The 21410-nt window shown below is 35.8% G+C and overlaps 1 protein-coding gene across 1 annotated transcript in view; it reads right to left on the bottom strand.

Moving 5' to 3' along the window:
• PRRC2C (proline rich coiled-coil 2C) overlaps positions 1-16652 on the bottom strand; it is an 84015-nt gene extending 67363 nt beyond the window's left edge. Inside the window, 1 exon segment of the mRNA XM_074308341.1 lies at positions 16356-16652. The gene's annotated coding sequence lies outside the window, so the exon portion shown is untranslated.
• Positions 16653-21410: the final 4758 nt, after the last annotated feature.

Raw genomic sequence — 21410 nt, 5'->3', positions numbered from 1 at the left:
CCCTTAGATCTCTAAGAAAGTTCTTAGAGACCATCTAGTGCAGCTTTCCCATTTTTATAAGGAAACTGACTCAACAGGTTAGTAAAGTCATATTATGTACTAAAAGGGGGGGGGGGGAGAAACCCTTAGCTAATCTGGCTTAAACTTAATGCACTTTATACCATGTTCCCTTTTCTTTTCTAGAAATACTCTAACTAAAAGTTAGAAATACTCTTAACAAAAAAATTGAGCAAATTCTTTCTTTCTGGAGGTAGGAAAGAGTTGGCGAAAAATAAACATGGATTCTTAAGTTCAAACATTTCTCAAGGGCCTTAAAGCTCCTCCAAAAATGTTTAAATGCTTTCATAAGCAATTAAAAATAAAGTTATATTGTTTGATACTCTAGTAAAGTGTCAAGTTTAAGTATCTTAAATTAGTTTCCTCTCCCAAGTCACATGAATTTCTCAGAAGCAAAAAGCATAATAAACCAGGGCACAGAGACAATCAACGCCCTTTCTATTATCTAGTTTATCAACCTGCAAAATAGAGAAAATAGTTTCATGAAAATAGGTGCCACTCACTGGGGCCAACAGCAAAAAAGAAAATTGGATGGAATTGGAAGATGACCCAAATAGCAGTGTGAAGAAAAGGGGCAAAGATCAAAGGAACCTAGCAATTGTTGAAGACAAAAAAAAGGTAGAAATATCTAAGAAAGAAAATGAAAAATAAGAAAGCTAATGTTGGTACACATCCTTTATATTTAACTCTTTAATCATCCATGAAATTCCCTATAACTACTGAAATCACAAGCCTCTTTGTTATTCCAAAAAAAAAAATCCAAGAAAATAAAGGTGCTTACTTATGCTATCACTTTCCTCTTTGAGGAAGATGCTTTACTGAATTTATGAATTTAGCTAATTTTACCATTTTTTCCAGAAGAAGCATTTCACTATGAAGTGACATTTCACTTTTTAAATAAATGCTTTGCTCACTGAGAAGCAAGGACACTAAATAGTTTATATATATATATAAATAAACTAAGATCAACAAAAAACTTGAAAAACAAGTGTCTTATATAAATTATAATTGATTTTACAAGTCAGTTTGAGAATTAAATTTATAATCATAACCACTGAGAATGAACTGTGAAACACTAAGTAATTCCAAATAGAGGGAAAAAATGCTAACTAGTACACAAATAGATTTAACATCAAGTTTGTAAATTATTCTGGAAATTATGGTCTAGGAAAAATGTTAATTAAATTTTATACAACCTCTCAACATAGAAACTTTAAAATTAATGTATCATGCATAGTTGTCAAACAACTACAAGACTTAATATTTTCCAAAGAACTTATGAAAAAAAAGTTACAAAACTTAAAACAAACAAACAAACAAAAATATTGAACTGATTATTAGAGATTATTGATCCTAGATTTTGTAACAAAAGGCCTGGTTATGTAACACTTATAAATGCATTATCAATGATTAAATAGAACTATCCTTACTGCTAAGTCTACTGAAATATTGAAGACAAATGGGCTTAACTCTCCATCATTACAGAAAATGGTCTGTGGACTCTAATGCAAAAGTTGTTCTTGGATACAATCATCTCTCTACTAAAAGATATATATATATATATATATATATATATATATATATATATATATATATATATATATATATATATATATATATATATATATATATATATTTCAAATGCCAGTGATTTTCAAAGCAATATGAATTAAGAATCTGACTTAGACACTGATAAATAGCAAATACTAAAATTGTGTAAAAGTTGTTTCTCTTTGGTCTTGCACTTTGGAAGATCAGTTTCACTTCAATGGAGATAAGCTAGAAGTAGTAGTCTAAAGTTTTAAACAGGCTTGATGTCAAATAGTTCCTAACAAAGTAGTTAAAACAAAATAAATTAAGTTTTCTTGTTGGAAGGAAGCAGAGAGATGGATTTCCATTTATCAAACTTTAAATAGGTATTCTTTTGGGAATGGGTTAGACACAATGCTCTCTATGATTCCTTCCTCTGAAATTTATGATTTCTCTTATTGCATTCCTCCTACTTTGGCTAAATTTTGATCTCCAAAGCATGCCATTTTAATATTTTACTGACCACCAAATCAGAATTTTTCAACTCATATCTGGATCCAATCATCCATTCTAGCTAAGTACTGTGATCCACTTCTCAATGAGAAGCTACTGTATCTAACAAGGTAATTTGTAAGACTTCTGAGCATCATAAGCCTAACAAATAAGAATTTGCTCAAAACATTAATGTACATGGACTTAACAGACAACAGATTCTCAAGTGGTAACAATGAATATAGTCTTTGCTTTATTGTTTTACTTCATTGATATGGTAATTTTTTAAACTGACCAAAAAGAACCATTTCTTATATTTTTATGTGCCAAATCATTTTGATTACTTGAAAAATTTTTCCCCACAGCTAAACTTAGAAGAGACCTAGGAAATTTTAGGGGAAGGGGGAATCATTTGTCTGATAAGTCTCATTTCTAATATATCTCAGGAAATGAGTCAAATTTATAAGAATAAGAGCCATTCCCCAAATGATAAATGGTCAAAGGATATGAACTGGCAGTTTTTGAGGAAGAGATCAAAACCATCAATAGTGAACCAAAAAACAAACAAACAAACAAACAAAAAAAAAAACCCCAATGCTACATACATATCACTAATAATTAGAGAAATGCAAATGAAAAAATATCAACAACTTCTACTCATCATCAGACTGACTAAGTTGGGGGTGATGGTGATAACCCTACCCACGTAAAGAGAAGTATGGATTTTTTGAGTTGAGGGAGATGCTATATTAATTTGAGAATACATTATTTTTACTATTCTACTGTCACAAATACTGGGGAACATAATTGAAATGGTTAATTCAGATTTAACTTATTCTACAATATGGCTTAAGATTTAAATAGATAGTATTCCATAGAAATATAAGTAACTTATGAAAAATTCTTAAGGAAAGCATTATTGACCATCTTTTTTTTTTGTTTGTTTTTTGCTGAGGCAATTGGGGTTAAGTGACTTACCCAGGGTCACACAACTAGGAACACTTAAATTTCTTAAAAAACCATGTAACAAACTAAATGACTAACTTTTCACATGTATTTCCCAAAATAATGTAAAACATTAAAAAATAATGTAACACATTAAAAATCTGTCCAATGACCAAAGTCCTTTTCCTATCATAAAAATTATTTTGGACCTTAGGACTCTCAGATGTCACCTGGTTCTATGGATTGTCTCATCGGATGCAGGGATCAACCCTGTGAATTAAAAGTATCATTCCCATTCAGAAAAGGAAACTGAGGTCAACTGATTTAAATCACCTAGCTAATAAGCAACAAAACCAATATTTTAACTTAGGTTTTCTGAAGTGAATGACTTCTTAATATTAGAACAAATGACAGTAACTAATTCATGGGAACAATGTTAAAATATACTAACCTTTATTGCTTTCAAACTCAAGCTGTAAAAATACTTAAATGTTTATTATTTAAAATAAACTTATTTCTTCCACCAAGTTTTCCCAGAGCAACATTGTAGTCAAAGTGATCATACTGCCACAATGGATACAAACTGAAGAGGCACATGGTACTCATGATCATCTTAGAAACAAAAATGTAGAGATCAGATGGGTGAAAAGCTGGATTTACAGAGGCAGAATTGTGAAAGTTAAAGGTAGATTTAGCACCATTAATGTTCCAACCTTAATTCTAATTCTGAATTGGAAGAAATCTAGTTTTTTGGCTGTTAGATCATGTAATCCCTTTCTGCCATGTGATTGCTTTTCGGCTGATTGATCACATCAGTCCTGAACTTCTAAAGGTGTAACCAGGGCTGCCATCATGCCCTACCTGTCATTTCCCTGGGTCAATCTACATTCTGAGGCCCAGTGGAAGCCCTTGTGGTATTATGGACATAGGGTTTTAGGTCTTCTCTCACTCTGTCTTCTCACTTTATCTCCATACCTACATTGGGCTCCTCAGATGTTCAGCATCTCTTCTGACTGCCTCTTCATGATTTTGAACCTATAATAAACTCAATGACAAGATTTCTTTTTTCCTCCTGCTATTTTTAAGGCCACAGATGCACTCATCTACTTAACAATAAAACACTAGTTCTGTGAATTGTACTAACCTGAACTTTCACACAGCACCTAGCAAGGTATTTTGTAGTATATGTGGCAAAATTACTTGTTGAAAAACTCTATATAAAAAATTAAAAGGATACAGAGAAAAAGTATTCACTCAGTACTCACATTTACAACCACCATTAAGAGGCATATGACTATGTAAAATCTACTTTTACTTTTTAAACAAAAACTACACATTGTGAAAGAACAGTAAGTTGAATAAATTATAACTGTTCAAGTAGTCATTGGATATAAAAAAATTACGTAGTCATTAGGAACCAATTACTCTCTAAAGAAAAGGATTTTTTTTTTTTTTTTTTTTTTTTGCAGAGGCAATTGTAATTAAGTGACTTGTTTAGAGTCACACAGCTAGGAAATGTTAAGTGTCTGAGGCAGATTTGAATTCAGGTCCTCGACTTCAGGGCTGGTGCTCTATCAATTGAGCCACCTCACTGGCCCCCTTTTTAAATTTTATTTTTTTTAAATCAAGGATTTGAAAGTATTTATTTAACCATGTGCATGTATCATGTAAGAGTGAGACCTTGAGTTAGGCTTCAAATAATTGGAAGACTGCTGTCTGAAAAGATAGTTTTTGTGCAGTATTTTACTGTGTACCAAAAAAACCCAAACAAAAACCCACAAACAAAAAAAGAGCTTTACATATTTTTAATTCTCAATGATAACCATAAGATTGCTAAGACCAGAAAATGACTTGCTAAATGTCATATAGCTGAAACTGCAATGTGGATTTTCCAACTCAGGTGTGGGTTAGAGTAGACAGCCCTTTGAAGTCACTTCCAATTTTACCACTGGAAATTTTATAAAAGCTGAATTCATCAATTTGGTCAATGCAGGAAGACAGTTATTTGTCTTCCCACAGAAACTCTGTATGATACCTAAGATCCAGAAATGAAAAGCTCCTTAGAATCATTCTTTTTCTACCTTTTTTATTTTAATGAGGAAATTAAGACCCTGATCAACAATCAGTCCCTCCTTTCCTCATTCCTTTTAATTCTGCTCTCAAATCCCCAACTTACTTATCTGAACCTGCTCTTTCCAAATCTAAAGACCTTTTCTCAATCCTGATTCTTCTGGACTTCTCTGTAGCCTTTGGCTATCAAGTATTCTCCACTCTTTGGGTTTTCATTATATAACTCTTGTTTGTTTCTCTTCCTACTTGTTTAATCACTCATTAGTCTCCTTTGCTGGATTTTTATCCTGGCTACTCAGCCTAAACACTAGTGTCCAGTCAAGGCTCTGTTCTAGACTCTTTTCTCTTTTCTCACTATGCTTAGGAATTTTATCAATTCTCATAGATTCAACTATAATTTATTACTATGTAGATAATTCTCTAATTTATTCAATTCTAACTTCTCTCAACTTTCAGTCATTCATCTCTCCAAATGTCTAACTTGACATCTCAAACTACAAATTCAGTCATTTTAAATTCAACAAAGTATCTTTTTGGTGCAACCCCTCTCCCAGATCCCTATTGAATCTATCAAGGACACCACCAGTCTCCCAGTCAATGATTTTCAACCAATTTATCTCCAAATAGATAACTCCAAAATCTATGTCAACCACTGCAACATTTTTCTCATATGTCCTCAATTTGGCTTTAAAAGCCAAACAGTGAAAAAACAGGCAAAAAGCCAAAGCTTTTGGAATGTTATCTCCCTCATCTCCCATTTCTTTCCCAGCTGCCTTTAAATCGCAGCCAAATTCATCTTTCCAGGGCCCTTTAATTCAAGTGCTTTCCCTCCCATTTGTCCTGTATATATTTTGTTTGCATATAGTTGTTTCCCTGTTGTATCTATTATTAAAGTGTGGACTGTTCAAGGATAAAGTGTATATATATATATATAGATATAGATATATAGATAGATAGATAGATAGATATAGATATAGATATAGATATATATAGCCTTTCTTTCTATCCTCAGCCCTAAGGACAGTGCCTGTCACAAAAGTAAGTACATGCTTTTGAATCTAACTTTCCCCAAATTAAAGCAATACTCTCCTCCAAACCCAGAGTTTGAATTTTTACTATTTGCCTGAAAGTGTTAACCGCTGGGGATATAAAGAAAAGCAGAAACACTGACAGAGCTGGGCCTTGAATCCAAGTTCATCAATATTCATATCCAATGTTATTCCATCATATCCCAAATATTTTATATAACTAATGGTTGATTCAAACTAGTGAGAAATGTTAAAGCAAAAGCTATATAAACATAAGAGATGCAGAAATTTCTATAATACTCCAAAACATGATTAAACTTATTTTTGATGAGAAGATAAGTATTGTCTATTATAATAATTACTACTGAGTTGCCCTATCCTCTAAGGTATTTTCCAACTCTAAGATCATATAGTTTGTTACTTGCTTGCCTTTTAAAAAGAATCTATACAAATATATATATGCACAAAATTAAAGGCCAACACTACTTCCCAATACCTCCTCCCCAATGTATACTTTGATTTTTATAGAACTGCTTTAGTAATGCATTAGTATGCATTCTAAATATCCTATAGCAAAATAATCCCCTATAAATTACAAAGACAACAAAAATCAATCTACTCAATAATGAAGATTTAACCTCTACACTAACACAGAAAAACAGGGACTACTGTTTATTAACAAATTCAGGTAATGAGGCTGCAGGTTAGTGTACGATTTATGAGAAACATCTAATTATTTTTTTGAGAATAGTCATAATTGCTAGAGGTATAAAGAGCCTGAACTTTACTAGTGGGATATTTATAATATTTGCAATAGCCTCCCAATTGGTTTCCCTGCTAAGCCAATTCCCTTTCTGATATGTTCTCAATATAGTGATACTTATAAAGCACAGTGTCTAACCAAGTTGTGCCACTTTACCTCTGGGATCAAATGTAAGTAACTGTTTAGTTTTTAAAACCCTTCAAAAAATGGCTGCAATCTACTTCTCCAGCCAAACTGGTCTCTATTCTGTTCCTCATACAACATATTTCATATTTACAGGATGACAGAATCAAGATTCAAAATAGATGAACAAGATTAACTGGCAAGTCAAACCCATGGATATGAAATTTAGCAAGGATCAATGTAATGAGGTTGCAAAATTAATTATACAACTATGGTCTAAAAACAATTTAGTTTAATGTATATTCTAAATTCTAAAGTTAAATTAGAGAAACTAAAAATATGATGCTGAAGCAAAAAAAAAAATACAGAGTAATATCAGAATACAAAATGAATAGAAATATCTACGTCAAAGGTGACATAAGTGTACTCTGCACTAGTTAGAATACATATGGAGTTTCATATTAGCATCACAATTTGAGACCCTAACTGGCAGCTTGATAAGTCCAATAAGAAGAATCAAGAAAATAAAAAATATTGAGAATCAAATGACTGAAGGAAACAAAACAAAACTGGAACTTCTTTTCTAATCCTTTAGAAAGGCCATGATAAGTGTCTTCACAAAATTGAAACACTTTATCAGGTTAGGGATATAATACCTATAGTGTCATTGAGGAAAAACTAAAACTGATTCAATGAAATGACACATTTTTTCAGTTCAATTTAGTAAATTATATAATTAGAATGAAATGGGCTGCCTCTCAAAGTAGAAAGCTCACTATTCATGAACTGTTGTAGAAGAATCTTTATAATAGAAAATGGTCTAATATTCCTTCCCAACTATTAATTCCATGAAAAAGTTTATTACAATTCATCAGCATTTGTAGATAGGATAATCTATAATAGTGCCTCTTTAATTAATTGTATACTGTTATTAATAGTAAAAAGGTTGCTGTCATGTTGAATGCCTAAACTAAAAATAAATATTAGACCTAGGAAACATGTAATTTACTTTTGATAAAGCATAAATAAATCTACTAAAGCATGCTGCTAATCATAAAGGTAGAAAGGTTCACATTGTTTTCTGAAATTGACATATAAATTAAAATTCTGAAAACAGAAGGAAGCCCTAGACCTTTAAGTTACTTTGCTCTTCTGAAAATGTAAGGTTTTGTAATCCATGTATATTCACCAAAAACCATTTAGTTTACTAATACTACTATTAGTTTATAAAATGTCTTGTTACAAGTAATTTTGACTTTTAAAATATAACTAATACCAATTAAAATAATATTTTCTTTTTTTGACAGTCATTAAAAAAATTCTTTCTATATTCAAATAAGAAAACTAGGACAACTTTTTAAAGTCTTCAGATATATGACAATAGCATCAATGAACAAAATCTGCTTAGCATATGTAGCAAATAGGACTAAAAACAGAATTTGGCTAGGCTAATGATTATTTTCAATATTAACATTTATCTAACAATTGAAAAGCACTTTGTATTTTATCCTCACAACAATCCTAAGGTTAAGTAGGTGTCATTATGCCTATTTTACAGAAATGGAAACAGACAGAAATCAGGTGATAGACCAAATAGTGCTTGTCTGATTCAAATTCAAATTTTTTCCTGACTCTTAAGTCCAACACTCCACAAAGTACAACTTATTTGCCTTAGTTCCTAGTAGTTACTTAACAACAACAAAAGATAATTTTTATGCATGACCCTCGTTTTTCTCAATTGTAAAATGGTAATAATACTTGAACTTACTATCACAGGATTGTTAGAAAAAACTACATTAAACTATATATTAAATATATTAAACTATATTTCAGCATCTTATCTTATTGTTTTCTAATATAATAGGCAGTTTTCAGTTTGGAGGCTAATTTTAGTAAATGAATATTTGAAATGTAGGGTAAGGAAGAATGAGTCAAGGATGATTTGGTTGTGAATCCAGAGAGCTGAAAGAATAGAGATACACCTGACAGAAAGATGGAATAAGAAAGAGGGATTAAGTTTTTATTTCTATTTTGGAAATGCCTATTGGATGAGGATAGCTAGGTAGTGCAGTGGATAGAGTGCTGGGCCTGGAGTCTTAAAGACTCATCTTCCTGAGTTCAAATATGGCCTCAGACATTAACTGTATGACCCTGTTTGCCTCAGTTTTCTCATCCATAAAATGAAGTAGAGAAGGAAATGGCAAAGTGCTCCCAGTATCTTTGTTTGCCAAGAAAACTCCAAATAGGATCACAAGTCAGATATAACTGAAAAGCAACTGAAAACAATTAAGACATTCAGCTGACATTTGTATAAAGAGGCAGTTAAGGCAATGACAGGAGAGACTAGGGCTAGTCAAGACAATACAAATTTATTAAGCTCTTAGGATAAATGCTGGCAAAAGAAAAACCACTTCTGGACTTCAAAGAACTCTCATTCTAATGAGGATGCCAGTAAGCAACTGTATACATACAAGACATATGCAGGTAATTTGGAGATAATCTCAGAGGGAAGAACTGGCAGAGAGAAGAGAAATTAGGAGGAAACTTGAAGGAAATCATGGAAAGTAGAAACAGAGATAAGGAGGGAGAATACTGAAGTTACTTGAGAATTGGTTAACTGTAGGAATTGAAAGATATAGTATCTTGTTCAAGGATCAAAAGGCAGGCCAGTGTCGCTGGCTTGAAGGGTTTTTAAAATCAGAGGACTTTATATTTGATCTTAGAGACAACAGGGAGCCACTGGAGTTTGAGTGGAGGAGGATGAACTGCATCATCTTGAGATTTCAAAAAGGGAAATAAACCAAAAAGATAATACAATAGTCTAGGTAAGAGATGATGAGGCTCTGTACCAGTTTAGTGGCAGTCAGGAGAATAAAGGACAAATAGGAGACACTTCAAAAGACAGCTTTTAAAGACATGGGAGTCATCTTTATGGAGATAATAATGAACTCAGAAAGCTGCTATGGTCATTGAGATAGAGGATAAGACTGGTTAGAAGTCAATCTTAGGCTATACCCAGAGAACAGAATAGAGATGATGAATTACAAGAGATTGAGAAAGAACAGTTAAGGAACATAGAAGGTCCAAGTAAAGCAGAGGAGATATTATGTAGTTAAAATTCTGTAAAGGTCAAACATATGGAGCTTGACATATGGATACTGAATTTAGCAATTTGAGATCTCTGGTAACTTTGGAGAGAGGACTTTCTGGTAATGTCTGAAGAAAATATACTGCAAGAAACAAAGAAATAATTGTAGATGTTCCTCCTTCCTATATTAAGCTAAAAATTAATCAATGATCAATTTTTAGCTTAATATAGGAAGGAGGAACATCTACAATTATTTCTTTTTTTGTAACTATGTTTTGTAACTATGCTGCTAACAGAACTGTTCATCATTACCAATCCATCAACATGTGTTTAATATATGCCTATCATGTGCTGGGTGCTGGAGACATAAAGGTAAAAATGAAATACTGCTGTCAAAGAGTTTACATTCTATCAATAAAGCTTTCTATTTGTAGTTATCAAAGAGGGCCTTTTCTAAACTCAAAATTTGCTGGCATTCTGGACATTAGATCATTATATACTGTATCCAAATAAGTGAGCTTTTCAAACACTAATGTTAACAGAGACATTCTTTATTTCCATAATACAGTTCTTTTCCTGGATTTTTGAGGGGACTTCAATGTTGAATATTCTAATCATGAATGTCAAGGAAGATAATGTCTCAAAAATATCTATCGAATTTTAAAATGCTATGTAAATCTTTGCTTTAGTTATTTCATTTCCCATATCCAACCTACAAAAATTAGTTTTTGATCTCTCAAATCTTTACTTCATAACAACATATTAAAAATGTGTGTGCATGTATTTTCTGTGTTCTTATCCCCTTATGTCACTATTCCAGAGCATTAAAGCACATTATAAAGATGTGTAAAACCTACACCCTGATTTTCAGTGGCAATTTTTCACTTAGTCAAAATCATATACACTAAATTTCCATTTAACTAAAGTCTAAATTATAATTTCTAAGGATTTGTAAGTACCATTTCCTGTACCATTTTTCCTTAACTAGCACTTCACATACTAGTAAACATAAGATGATTTGTAGCAACTCACAAAATTTACCTCAAAACACTATATAAACAGTAGTTTCCTCTTTGTTTCCTCTAAAATAAGCTGGAAAGGAAACCATTTCAGTCCCTTTGCCAAGAAAACCTCAAATGAGATCACAAAGAGCTGGACGGGACTGAACATCATATGTATCTATTCTTTCTCATTGGGCTTGGTGAGGATTTTTGGCATCTCACATTCTAGATTTCAAGTTTAAACCCATTTTATATCCTAGACTTCAAGTTAAAAAAAAAAAAAAATTAAACCACACTGAAAAACTTTCAAATGAATTGATTGCTTCCCCCACCCACCATATTACTTCTGTCTTTCATAACTAGTAACATTGAACCAATTACTACTTCCTCATCACTTGTTCCATTCTTAACCCCCTAAGACTTTTATCCTTACAACTTTCCCCAAACTGTGGAGAAATGACTTTTATTTAAAATGATTTATATACTCCTTTTGGCCATTTCTAATTTTTTTTTCTGGTTGTTAAATCTTTGCCACATCTAATGCTGCCAGTCATACCCACCTCTTTCAAAAACTTTTCTGGTCTCCACCTTATCATGTCATTATCTTTTTGATCATTTCTTTGCTTGCCCACATGCCATGCCAATAAGCAGTTCAAATCCAAACTAAGCATTCCCCATGATCTTTTCCCTTGGTCATCCCCCTGAACAGCCATCTTCAGTTCTTCCTCAGACAATTACAAATGCCTAACTTAAGTAGAGTTTTTCCTTTCTACCCATCCCATGGGTGGAACTCAATAGGAGTCAACTTCTGGTTAACATATGGAAACAGGGATTTACAGCTAGAAGGAAACTTAGTAATCTTCCAGACTAGTTTAATATCTTTTACAGGAGAGAGAAATAAGACCTAGAGAGAGGTTTAAGTCTGTGGCCTCACAGGTAAGCAATAGCTTAGCCATACAAATCTAAGTCCTTTGACTCCTAATCCAGAGCTTTTTTCTCTACACCAGACTTGATAGACTTCCCCCTTTTCACTTTATCTTATTGCCAGAATAACCTTGCACCAATATCGTCTATAAACAGCCATCATTGCTGGACTCAGAAATCTAGGTAACCACTAAATGTTTAAGTCTAGAACATAAACTTTTAGGGAGCAGGAGTAGCATTTTGTTTTTGCATCCTCAAAAGAATTTAGTACTGTTTGTATAAAATAGGTATTTAAAAGTGTTAAATTAAGAAATTCCTGTCTGGCATTCAATCTTCAAAGGATGTCACTAACAATTTTCTGACATTCTTTGTTTAAAAAAAAAAAAAAAAAAAAACCTCTCAATGAATCGAGCTAATCTATTTGCTAAATCCTATATAAATTTTGTTCATTTCTAGGAAAAAATGTCTTTCCTTTCATCTGGAATGTTTCTACTTCCTCAAATCAGTCCATGTCACTAGTACTTCAAAACTAAGTTTGAAATTCACTTCCTATAGTATATGATCAATCACCTCGATTTTACAAATCCTCTTCCTACATATGTAATCAATTTGTACAAGAAGTAGCAATATGGTCATTATATGGATTCTCTGTACCAGATGTTTAAACCCAAATTAGTTTCTCGACCAGCATCATTATTCACTGGCATAGACCAAGTGAACACAAGGTATTTTATTAACCTAAGTAAAAATTAATAAGTCATAATTTGATGCAAAGTAAATCACAAAATTTAACACAAAGTAAATATAAAATAAATGACATTTGGAAAGGACCCTTAGAGCAATGGAAAGGCTCAAGATGGGTGTAAATAGGTTATAACAATCTATACACCAGAAATGATTAAAGGAATCAAGAATGTGTAAAAAAGGCGTAGTAGACTAATGTAAAAGGAATGAGAACCATGGTAGGACCCAATAAACATTAAAAGAACTAGAACCTTTAGCTTGTTGAATGGACAATTTATAATTTATGTAAGATTCAGAGCCAAGAATCACCAGGAGTAAATAAGGAATGGGTTTTACCTGCATGAGATCACAAATATAGTTCACTTCTGCAGAAGGCACTTCACAATATAGCTGAAATATATTATTATGTATCACCACTATATCAACAATACAATCAGGGTCAATCCACCTATATTTTATAAATTGGGAAAGACAGAAAAGAACTTTGACCTATATACTGAATACAAATCGTGAACAAGCATGTATTAAGCATTTACTATATGTCAAGCATTATGCTAAGTGTTGAAAATGCAAAGAACGGCAAAAAACAGTCCTGCTTTCAAGAAGCTCACATTCTAATGAAAAAAGACAACATACAAACCAACTGCATACATATAAGATATAGCAGGGTAAATTGAAGGCAATAGTCCCTAACAAAAAAAAAAAAAAAAAAGTAACTTAAAAACAATGTTCACCCAATTATTATTCATTAGATACCTACATGGCAGGCAATGAAGAGACAAAGAAAAAAAGGTAAATAAATTCCCCACCCTCATGAAGGTACATTCTATGAAGAGAACACGTATACATAATGTATATATACACAATTAATGAGAGAATTTAGGTCGTTTGGGGAGGCTCATGAAGGTTACTTAGCTTTTTAAGGAAACTACCAAGACTTAGAGGTCTTGGACCTCTAAGCATAGCGCTCCAAGGAAGTGGGAACATATGTGATGTGTGAAAACAGCACAAAGGCCAGTTTGACTGGATATCAGCATGTGAAGGGAAATAACATAGGTGGTAACCTTACTTAAAAAGCATGAAGAGTTTGTTATACAAATCTTAAAATATAAGGCCTCTTAATGAGGTTTTCTGAACAAGGGACTGACCTGAGCTTTAGAAGAATCTTGCAGCAAGTACAAGAAGGTAGAAGCCCATAACAAAACAAAACAAAAAAATTCCAACCAATTAGCATTGGAGAAGAGACACAGGAAAAATAGACCAATTAAAAGAGCCACTGCAAGAGTCGAGGTCTTATCTAGTTCAGTGGGTAAATGTGAGAAAAGGATAAAAGATGTAATACACCTGAAGATCAATTTTGATTTATTTCTGTTAAAAAAGTATCAATTTATAATAGTAAATAAAGAATTTATCTCTCTCCTTACTTTTTTTCTAAAGCTAACCTGACAATTGTCAGCATCAATAACACTAGTCAGAAATGGAAAGTATTATGACTCAGAAAATCAACATATTAAGTGTCAGATTCCAAAGTAACATAGTTAATGTATACTCAGATGAACTCTCTTTATGTTACTCTTTTCAAATTGTGACAAGTATCCATTTACTGGAAATAGATTAGTCATAAGACATTTAAGTATGACTTTAAAATTCTCTTAACAGTAAGAACATTGTTCTTTTCCAACTATGTTACACACGTCTTCCATAAATATTAATATCAAAGTTATCATTTGCAGTGGCCCAACAGATTCCCTTTCAAGTCAATGCTCAGGTACTGCTGTGTCTCCAAAGAAATAACCTGACTTTTGAATGTCTTGAGGAATAAAGTCTTGGGCTAGAAAATTATAAACTGGTGTAGGAAGAATGGAAAAGAATTAACAGAATGGCACTATAAAAACCTACTTTAGAGATAAAGGGGCAATATTATCAAGAGGGTCAAAAAGTTGAAAGGTAGGATACTGAAGCATGAAAGGAGATTCTTGAAGGGGAGAGGGGTTGAACTGTGAAATAAATAACTTATTAAGTGTTTAATCAGGCAGAAAAAAATAAGTTGAAGAAACAGTTTTTGAAGATTTGTTAAATAGTTATTCCAGCTAAAATTAAATTAGAAATTTCGAAATAATTAACTGCTTCAAGAGAAAGCTCTGAAAGGAACGTTGTCAGATCTAGATTTATTTTAAAAAGCATGCTATTTTAAAACCCATTAAGTGGGAACACTCATGTTTAGAGCCTTCCTCCTAAAAACTTAGTTTTTTTTGTTTTAAAATCTTTACTTTCCAAGTCTCTTCTCAACAAAACTACATCTGAAGCCAAATTAAATAAAATTCATTGACCATTAAGGTACAGTTCATATTTGCTATAGATTATACTGTTACCATGAACTTTTGGACCCATTAGCTCATCAAATCTTAAAGTTGATCACCAATCTCAATCCTAGGCCGCACAAAAAAATTAGCCTCAGAAGATTTGCCAACAGCTATTATTTAAGTGGATAAGCAAAAAACTGACTACATCAAATCTCGTATGTAAGTATCTAAAGTGTCTTTTCGAGGCTCCATATTGAGCAAGAGAGAACTGTGGTCATACATCCTTAAAAACGGGTCCTTAATTATCACAAAATCCACTTTTGTACTGGAATTGGAGTTCTCTCTTTTCCGTTTCATTTTGGAGAAAGTCATCAACTGTCACAACTTTAAAAACAAACAAACATGCCCATCCTGGGACGTTTCTGGAGCCGTAGAAAGAGAACCCTCCTCTTGGGTCCCGATGCTCCCTCCAGAGACTCTGGGATCCCAGTGCTCCCTCCAGGGGAGCGGCCTAGTCTCCTCGGGCATCCCGGCCCTCCGAGCAGTCCAGGCAAGGCGAGCCCCTCTGGACGTCCGGCCGGTTTCGGGAATCGGGAAAGCGAGGGCTCCGGACCGGCTTCAGCTGGTGGGGCATTCCCATTGTGTGGCAGCCCGGCGCCGGCTCCGCACCGCATCCCTTTGTAAGGAGACTCCGGCTCGGGCCCGCGCAGTCGGGGCACGGATGCTCCAGGGCTCCGCGCTCGCCTTTCCCCGAGGGGCACCCGCGGGCGCGGCCCCCTCCCTCCGAGAGGCTGCAGAGGCCTAGGGGAGGAAGGACACCAACGCCCAGCTGCGAGCCCAGCAGCAAGACCGCGGCGGAAGTGCGGTCCCGGTTCCTCGAGAAGGGGCTTTTCTTTCTCTCTCCGGCCGGGTCACGTCCTTAACCCCGTCCCTCCCACGCTCCGTCGAAGAGACGCTCCCCACCAAAAGAGGCTCCGGTCCACCACGGGGACGAGCTGCCCCTATCCAGCCGAGGCGGGCCCGGGCCGCACTCATCCTGCAGGCCACATGGGGAGGGGGGGCTCCCGCTTCCCGCTCGGCCGGACGGCGGAGGCCGCGAACACGGCCTAGGAGTAGGGAGGGCGAGGGAGTCACGGAACTCACGCCGCACCCCCCCCTCATCGCCGGAGCCCCCCGTCCCGCCCCAGAGCGAACCCCCGCCTCCTCCTAGCCCGCGTCTCCGTCAAGGCCCCCTCCCCCGCCGCCCGCTCGGGCCCAGCCGCCCCCGCCGCGGCGCAAGCTCCTTACCGGCCGGTGCGGTGGGTGGGGAACGCGGGGTGTGCGTGTGTGTCGGTCTAAGTGTCGCGCCCGCGCCCGCAAAGGAGTCTCCGCCCGGCTCCGGTCCGGGAAAGGAAAGGGTCTGGGGAAGGGTTAAGGGGGGAGGGAGGGAAGTGGGTGGTGGGCCACTGAGCCAGGAAACCAGAGGCCGCCGTCAGACAAACCGACCCAGCGCGGCCGCCGCTTCCAGTAAAGGAGAGCGAGAGGGCTAGAGACGGGCAAGATGGCGGACAGCCAGCCCGGACGTCCTACGTCATCCCGCTGACGCACGTAAGGCGAGTCCGTCTTTCTCCTCTCTCTCGACCCACGCCTCCCACCGGCGGGACCCAGAGAGCGGGCGGGTCACGTGGGGACTCGGCGGATTGAGAGCGGGCGGAGAGATCTGCCTCCTCCTGGGACCAACCTCTTCCGCAGCCGAGCAGTTCCCGACGCCGCTGCGGTCCGCGATGCGGCCTGCGAGGGGCTGCGTGCTCCTGCACGTCGGCGGGGTCCGGGCGGGGGTGCCCGGAGGACTCTCGCTTTGGTTGGAAACGGGCACCCCCGTGGAGATCCAGGGTCCTGGGGAACGGGACAGCTGGTGGTCCTGGGGAAGGACGTGTGTGCGCAGGGTCAGGGAAGGCATGAGTGCAGGCCGAGACGTCGTCTAGTTACCGAGAGGCTTTCGGACGCTCTCTAACAAAGCTACCAAAGTGACTTCCGAGGCTTTGAAGCATCCGAGGTGCAAGTTATCCCCTGGGATGTGCTGAGAGGGGCCGCGCACGCACGCACGAGCGCCTAGATGTGCGCCTCGCCGGCCTCGGTCCCGTTACCTATCATCCATCTCTCAGTGTGTTCTGCTGCCTAATTCGTGATTTTGCAGTGCTTTTTTAAGAGGAGCAAAAAGGAGCAAACTGTAATTTAAAAGCCATTTATATTTGACTTGGGAATGTTCGAGGGCCCTCTGATTTACTTTTTTTTTTTTTTTAAATTATCTTCTTATTTCACGTAATTTACATTCCCTGGACACACACCAAATTTACTAATAAAGAAGTTAGACCTGCTAGGTGTCAGAGAAATCTAGTACAACAAATGTGTTTCAAATGAAACAAAACTTACCGTCACAAAATTATCAGTTTAGGAGGAAAGACACTTAGAAAACAATTGATATTTAAACCCATTCTAAGCCATCAAAACTTAAATAATGAGCAAGAGATGCCTCAGTTGAGAGCCAGAGTGATTTGGGTTTAAAGACTAGTCAAATAGTTACATTTGAAGCACAATGAGCATTTTTAAAACCTATTTTTTTTTCTTTTTAAGAGCTATATTAAAAGAAATCATAAATGAAAACTGGGACAAAAAGTAAATTGTCCCAAGTACCTAGAAGTTTACATGGAGTATGTTTCCCACAGAAGACATTTTTTTATTACAGTCCCCATAATTCTTGGATCTTTACTTTTAAGGACCCACATGAGTCCATCTGTGGCATCTATTAAGAGACTGAGTCATCACCTAGAAAGGGTACCAGGTCAGGACTAGCTGAAGAGTTGAGATCTCCCGTTAGAACTGTCTGAGTCTACTTCATATTTGAAAGACAAAATGATCAGAGGCCATCTAGCCATCAGTTCTCCCCAGGAGCCCTTCCCAGAGACTATTATCATCTTTGTGCTTTTGTTGTACATGTCAGTGGTTTTGGAGTGAGATGGCATAATGCAATAGCTTGTCAGAAAAATGTGAATAAAAGTGATTTCTGAATTTTAAAAAGGCAGTTTCAGAGCAAGCTATCTCTGTAAACTAATGCAGAGTGAAATGAACAACTACAAGAACAAGTAATAGGATAGCATTTATAGGAAAACAGCATTATAGAGGAGAAAATTTTGAATTTTCTCTGATTAATGCAATGGCAAAACAGAAGTCTCAAAGACTGAAGATAAAACATTGCACTCGCCTATCAGGAAGATAAATACTTTGGGGGACATATTCAATATTAATAATTAATAGTCTACCCCAATTTTGAAAAAGTAAAAGAAGCGAATCATCAAAGTATTTTTAAAATGCATAGAATGTCAGCAGGAGACATGGATGAGCAAGATAGCTTTAATGTATGTAGAATTTCTTATCTACTTAAATAGAAAAGCAATCTGTTCATAATATAGATTGCAGCTTCATGTAAAATCTTCTATTATGCTTATGAAAATCTCTCTTATTCACAAAAGGTCAAATTCAGAATTAAGGACAACAAATAAGATCAAATTGTACTTAGTCACAAGTAGTTTCAGATAGTGAAGCTGCTCCCAAACAAGCATTACAAGAGTTTATTTACTTTCAGTCAAAAATAAGTTTTTCTCTACTTCTTACTGTGAATGGAAAGCTTGACAATTTTTAAAAAGTAGCATACATTATGAGAAACTAGACCTTATGTGTCTTTGAAAGAAACAAGGTTTCTTACTTTTTAAAAATCTTTATTCCTTTTTTAATTTTATGTGGATTTATAGTCTGTCGCTTCCACTGCTCATTTTCTACTGGACAAAAATAAAACCTCATTCATATATATATATGCGCAGCACACACACACATAGGTATACATAAATATAAATAAATAGAGAGAAAAAGAGAGAGGGAGAGAGAGATTTCAGGAAAGCAAATTCTCAAATTCTATTCTCATTTGTCAAGTGGCCTAACTATTTTGGGACATCTCTGACTTCCCTACTCTGCTCCAGGAAGCTCCTCATTATTTTATAAGATCCAATCAGCCTTGCTTCTTACACTTCATGACTACTCTCTATTCTCCTCAGATTACAAAGTAGTCATAACCTCCAAAACTTCCTTTTAAGGAGGAGCTATCATCTTTTCCTACCTGGCTGCACTACTTTGGATATCTGTCAGTTTCATTATTTAACAATAAGGAAGGTTAATCTTACTATAATAATATTGATATAATGCTTTAAAATGTACAGAGCACTGCTTTCTTTTGTTTGATTTTCACCAAAGCTCTGGAAGACAGAGGTTATTTCTATCCCATTTTTATAGATGAGAACAGAGACTCAGAGAGATTTAAAGATTAAATTACCAAGGGATTAAGACAAATTTGTATAGCTACTCAGATGGAATTGGCATCCAGGCCTTCTGTTTCTAGTCTGATACTCTTTTAAATCCCACATTTTTGCAGGTTGGATCCACCAGAGAGCTGCTACCACCTCCAGGTTTAGGAGAGTCCATAAGTTTAGATTCCTCAAACTATAGTTTATGTACCTTCATCAGTGAGCTTGTCTCTGATAGAAAGGCAATAGATACATTTGGTTAGAGCACTGGACCTGAAGTCAGGAAGACTCATCTTCCTGAGCTCAAAAGTAGCCTTGGACATGTATTAGTTGTGTGACCCTGGACAAGTCACTTAACTTTGCCTCAGTTTCCTCATCTCTAAAATGAACTGGAGAAGGAAATGGTGAGCCGTCTAGTATCTTTGCCAAAAAAAAAAAAATAATAATAATAGTAATCCCAAAAGGGAGTCAAGAGCTAAAGACAACCCTTCAACTAAACAATAAGAAGACACAATTTTAAAGCAGATGCATTTATCAAGAGCAGTCTCTACAAAACATTGCTCCCAAAATGTGGAGGTTATTCTCTCACAAAACACATAGCATCTGTGGAAAGGTTAGGCACAGAGTACATTGGTAGAGATGAAACATGTAGGTAATGTATGGTTAATCAGTTTTTACCTCTATGAGGGCCCCAAAGGCTTTTAGAACTGTAGAAGCTGCCCTCTCCAAGCTAACAGCATTTTTGGTAGATAACTTGTTCTACTAGATTCTCTGGATCTGATCCCTCTCTGATGTTCAGTTTCCAAATGCTAGAGACATGAGTCTACCCTTTTATCTCTTCTTTGTTGTCAGGGGTCTCACTCCTTGAAGCTGTTTGCTGTCAGGTCTGTGTAAATATTTGTGCTACAAAATATCATAAATGAAATAGGGCAGAGGAAGGAAAAAGAGTGAATGGATGAATGAAAAAAAAAAAAAAAAAAGAAAAGAAAAGCATTTATTAAGTGCCTGGTCTGTGCCAGGCACTATACTGAGCCTTGGGGATACAAAACAAGCAAACGAGTCAAACCCCTCTTTCAAGTAGTTTACTTGATAATAGAAAAAAAATAGCACATATATAAGAACTAAAGTTAGAAGTGAGGGGGAGAGAGGAAGAGGTTGGAGAGGAGGTAAAGCAGAGGGTTCAAGGAACAGTTTGAAGATGGTCAGGAAGTGAGGTATTGGGACAAGGACCAAGCTCATAAGGCAAATGGTCTCCTTATCTCTTTGGATTCTCATAAAGACCCAGGGGCCTTCAAAATGCTCCTTCCTGGGCTGTTGATAAGAAAGAAGTTCCCACATACATCAAAATATTTATAACCTTTTTTTGTGTTTTTTTATATCAGAGAATTGGAAACAAAGTAGATGACCATTAACTGGGGAATGATTAAACAAATGTTTATGGAATGTTTTTGTACTTTAAGAAATGATGAATGAGATAAATACAGGAAAACACGTGGAAAGATCAATATGAATTGTTGCAGAGTGAAATAAACAACACCAAGAAAACAATATACATAGTTACAACAATGTAAATGGAAAAAATATTAGAAAAAACCCAAAAGTGATTGTTGCAAATAAAAACAATACAACTTTTTTGTATTTTTAAAAAAACCCATTAGCACATTACTATCTCTGTTATTATTGCTTACTTTCTGTGTACATCAACTGAATGAGGGAACCAGCTCCCTCAAATATGTCTTGAAAGAAAAGAGAAGATGCTTTCTTATCCCATCCCTTTGCAAAACTGGGAGACCCACAAGTTTTATACATATTTTGTACAAATATGTACAATAAATTTTATATATTTCAGACCTTTTTGATATATTGATCAATTATGTTGATTTCTTTCCCCTCCTTTTTTCTTTTTGTCTTTACAATTTACAAAAACAATACTATTTGTTATATGAGATGGCTCTTTGGAAGGGGGCAAGAGAATTATACTGGGAGAAATTATGGTGATGTTAAAAAA

This window comes from Sminthopsis crassicaudata, chromosome 4 (assembly GCF_048593235.1).
Source record: "Sminthopsis crassicaudata isolate SCR6 chromosome 4, ASM4859323v1, whole genome shotgun sequence".
NCBI lineage: Eukaryota > Metazoa > Chordata > Mammalia > Dasyuromorphia > Dasyuridae > Sminthopsis > Sminthopsis crassicaudata.
This window is presented reverse-complemented; position numbering and strand designations above follow the sequence as displayed.